Genomic DNA, 4,949 nt, shown 5'->3' with positions numbered 1-4,949 from the left:
TGACTATGGTCCCAGCTGCCTTGAGATCATTGACAAGATCCTCCTGTGTAGTTCTGGGCTGATTCCTCACCATTCTCATGATCATTGCAACTCCACGAGGTGAGATCTTGCATGGAGCCCCAGGCCGAGGGAGATTGACAGTTCTTTTGTGTTTCTTCCATTTGCGAATAATCACACCCTGTTGTCACCTTCTCACCAAACTGCTTGGTGATGGTATTGTAGCCCATTCCAGCCTTGTGTAGGTCTACAATCTTGTCCCTGACATCCTTGGAGAGCTCTTTGGTCTTGGCCATGGTGGAGAGTTTGGAATCTGATTGATTGCTTCTGTGGACAGGTGTCTTTTATGCAGGTAACAAGCTGAGATTAGGAGCACTCCCTTTAAGAGTGTGCTCTTAATCTCAGCTCGTTACCTGTATAAAAAGACACCTGGGAGCCAGAAATCTTTCTGATTTGAGAGGGGGTCAAATACTTATTTCCCTCATTAAAATGCAAATCAATTTATAACATTTTTGACATGCGTTTTTCTGGATTTTTTTGTTATTCTGTCTCTCACTGTTCAAATAAACCTACCATTAAAATTATAGACTGATCATTTCTCTGTCAGTGGGCAAACGTACAAAATCAGCAGGGGATCAAATACTTTTTTCCCTCACTGTATATGGACATGTTTGATGGATCCTCCTTTCTCTCCTTGTGATTGGCTAGATGTTCAAAGGTCCTGACTGGGATATCAACGCCATCTTCACCAGAGGCCCGTGTCACGCGACTCTGGAAACCAACAAGGAGTATCTCTTCACAGGTGCGGTTTTCACTAGGTTACCCAAGTTCCATTGCCAGCACTGGTTAGAAATGCTTACAGCCTCATGGCCTACTCTAGACTATTGACTTCATCTTGTACAAGAAAACAAGTGCTTTAGAAAATGCATTCTCTATACACATTTAGAATAACTCAAAAGCTTACGCGTTAACAAATTCTTTAATCATTATAAATGCTTATGAAATGGAGTGTTTATAATGCTTAAATGTTTACAACTAATGAATTACTTATTTATTATGATGATAAATTCCAGTGTTCCGGGCTGCATCGGTATGTCTGCCTGCTCCAGGGTGCAGTTTCCCCAAGGGATGGATCTAGGATCATTTCTTTCCCACAATCCTAACCTTATGTGGAAAAAACAGATCTAAGATCAGCATCTAGGGGCAGCTTTACCCTACAGCATGTTCATGACTCACTATCTCTTTCTGCAGGCAGGCTGAATACTGATGGAACGGTGCACGTAATAATGTGACTTCATTCAGTCCTGGGAGGCTTTGAGTGACACACAAATGAGGAGCTTGACTTGGTGCTACCAAAGCAGCTGTGATTGCACAGTGTGTTTAGTCAGTTTTGTTCAGTATTTACACAGCACACTTAGAGTACTCTGGTCACATTGGTAAAACACATGAGCTAGAGTATTGAGGTAATGATCAGTCAGTGATCTTGGTCTTTCTCTCTCCCTACTCTGATACACAGATCATCCCCTGCTCTTCCCTCCCCTGTCCAATCAGCGTCCCAGATGAGTGCCTGTGGATGGACAATGGCAAAAGCGGACCCTGGGCCAGAAACGTTGCCTGCATCAAGGTGGGTGACGGGTCCTGTGCCTGGTACAAGGGATAGCACCACCCAAGAAGTTGTTCTGGATATGGAAGACCCCTAAACTCTACAGGCCAGCTACAAATTGAAATTATGATTTTTAAATGAATCAATAAAGTAGTTCATAATTCCAAGCCCCAAATTGACTTGTGATGTGAGGACAGGTTGCAGGAAATTGTCAATGTGAAAGAGGGCAACAATGCAATAAAAATGAACTTCAAATATAGCACTTCAAGTATTAATTTCTTGTGCATTCATCTGCTCGTTTTTAAACTGGAACCAAAGGAATTTTTGAACACGGCCCTGGAATAGTGTTTGTCCAGGGCTACAACAAAAATGTGTACTGTTGGGAGTACTCCAGGACCAGGGTTGGGAACACTGGCCTAGTGGTTAGTGTGGCCAGTACCAAAGGTCGCTGGTTCGAATAACCGCGCTAACAAGGTGAAACATTTGTCTGTGTGCCCTTGCGCAAGGCACTTAACTAATTTCCTCCAGGGGCGCCGTAATAATATGGCTATTGCACCTATTTGGTATATATTACTATATGTACAGTGAGGGAAAAAGTATTTGATCCCCTGCTGATTTTGTACGTTTGCCCACTGACAAATTATCAGTCTATCATTTTAATGGTAGGTTTATTTGAACAGTGAGAGACAGAACAAAAAAATCCAGAACAACACATGTCAAAAATGTTATAAATTGATTTGCATTTTAATGAGGGAAATAAGTATTTGACCCCCTCTCAATCAGAAAGATTTCTGGCTCCCAGGTGTCTTTTTATACAGGTAACGAGCTGAGATTAGGAGCACACTCTTAAAGGGAGTGCTCCTAATCTCAGTTTGTTACCTGTATAAAAAGACACCTGTCCACAGAAGCAATCAATCAATCAGATTCCAAACTCTCCACCATTGCCAAGACCAAAGAGCTCTCCAAGGATGTCAGGGACAAGATTGTAGACCTACACAAGGCTGGAATGGGCTACAAGACCATCGCCAAGCAGCTTGGTGAGAAGGTGACAACAGTAGGTGCGATTATTCGCAAATGGAAGAAACACAAAACTACTGTCAAATCTCCCTGGGGCTCCATGCAAGATCTCACCTCGTGGAGTTGCAATGATCATGAGAACGGTGAGGAATCAGCCCAGAACTACACGGGAGGATCTTGTCAATGATCTCAAGGCAGCTGGGACCATAGTCACCAAGAAAACAATTGGTAACACACTACGCCGTGAAGGACTGAAATCCTGCAGCACCCGCAAGGTCCCACTGCTCAAGAAAGCACATATACATGCCCGTCTGAAGTTTGCCAATGAACATCTGCATGATTCAGAGGAGAACTGGGTGAAAGTGTTGTGGTCAGATGAGACCAAAATGGAGCTCTTTGGCATCAACTCAACTCGCCGTGTTTGGAGGAGGAGGAATGCTGCCTATGACCCCAAGAACACCATCCCCACCATCAAACATGGAGGTGGAAACATTATGCTTCGGGGGTGTTTTTCTGCTAAAGGGGACAGGACAACTTGTTTGCATCAAAGGGACGGGACCATGTACCGTCAAATCTTGGGTGAGAACATCCTTCCCTCAGCCAGGGTATTAAATGGGTCGTGGATGGGTATTCCAGCATGACAATGACCCAAAACACATGGCCAAGGCAACAAAGGAGTGGCTCAGGAAGAAGCACATTAAGGTCCTGGAGTGACATAGCCAGTCTCCAGACCTTAATCCCATAGAAAATCTGTGGAGGGAGCTGAAGGTTCGAGTTGCCAAACATCAGCCTCAACCTTAATGACTTGGAGAAGATCTGCAAAGAGGAGTGGGACAAAATCCCTCCTGAGATGTGTGCTAACCTGGTGGCCAACTACAAGAAATGTCTGACCTCTGTGATTGCCAACAAGGGTTTTGCCACCAAGTACTAAGTCATGTTTTGCAGAGGGGTCTAATACTTATTTCCCTCATTAAAATGCAAATCAATTCATAACATTTTTGACATGCGTTTTTCTGGATTTTTTTGTTGTTATTCTGTCTCTCACTGTTCAAATAAACCTACCATTAAAATTATAGACTGATCATTTCTTTGTCAGTGGGCAAACGTACAAAATCAGCAGGGGATCAAATACTTCCCCCCCTCACTGTAACTAGCTGCATGCTTAAAGAAGCATTCAATCGTATAATTTGCATAGAATCACAAATTAAAGCATGTAGATAGAAAGATGTGCCTTATGCATTCTAGAATGGAGGTTTAAAATCTACAGCTGCATATTCCAACATGGCATATCCGACACAGCATACCATGCAATACAATCCCCCCCCCAAAAAAACCTGGGCATAATTTCAAAGTGCTCTACAATAAAATCACCAGAATTTGATTTCTAAACCAGATTAGTTTTCAAACGTCAGCAGCTGCCCAATACCATGGTGGGTATGCATAATGTTGGACGCATAATGTCTGGGTGGTTTTATATAATCCACAGCATAAGTAACTTTACTATGCTTAGAATCAACGTCGGATTTGTTATTTGGTATCCATCTACCAATCACTGCCCTTCCGAGGCTTTCGAAAGGGACCTTACAGATATGGGGGACAGAGGAAGGGGTAGTCATTAAAAAATCATGTCAACCCCTTATTTCAGTCCATGTAACTTGTGATTTGTTAAGGCACATTTTATTCCTTAACTAATTTAGGCTCGCCTAAACAAAGGAGGTTAATACTTACACAACTAATTTGTTACTTAATTTGTGGGGGGGTTTGAGGACCAAAATCAATAAACACTCTCAATCCCACTTTGTAAAAAAAAAAAATTATACCCACTGTAAACATAGCACTGTTTGAGCAGGTTGACGCTTGTCATTAGTCTTGTCCTGGAGGCAGAACTGAGCAATTTCCCCTTAGCTAGGTCAGCTGCAAAGTCCAAATATCAGCTATATTGTACAAATTATTTTCTTTAAAAATGAATAAAAACATTTCCTTTAGTCTTAAAGGTTAGGAATTAGGGTGAGCAGTGTGGTTAAGGTTAAGTATAAAACCTTATTTTATGACTTCGCCCATCTGCAGTGTAACCTCCAGAACAAGATTCATGACAAAAAAGGCTAACCGGCACTGTCAACCAAAGCAACCAGGTTTACAATCTCCATTGCAGCAAAATCAAAAGGGTTTTGTCCATAGTAAGATAAGCTAGTAAATGAAAAGCAAATGATGAAGCAGTGATAGTGAATACGACAGTGGTGTCGGCCAGTGTGGTTTTAGGTTTCAATAGCGCCTTGTTAGTTAAACTAGCACCAAATGAGTGGCACAGTAAAGGACAACTTGGAGGGCTATA

General features: G+C 42.3%; 1 pseudogene; it reads left to right on the top strand.

Annotated features, from left to right (window-relative positions):
• The first annotated feature begins 705 nt into the window (after positions 1–705).
• LOC121570715 lies at positions 706–1,722 on the top strand (annotated as a pseudogene).
• The last annotated feature ends 3,227 nt before the right edge of the window (positions 1,723–4,949 follow it).

Source organism: Coregonus clupeaformis, chromosome 7 (assembly GCF_020615455.1).
Source record: "Coregonus clupeaformis isolate EN_2021a chromosome 7, ASM2061545v1, whole genome shotgun sequence".
Lineage (NCBI taxonomy): Eukaryota > Metazoa > Chordata > Actinopteri > Salmoniformes > Salmonidae > Coregonus > Coregonus clupeaformis.
This window is presented reverse-complemented; position numbering and strand designations above follow the sequence as displayed.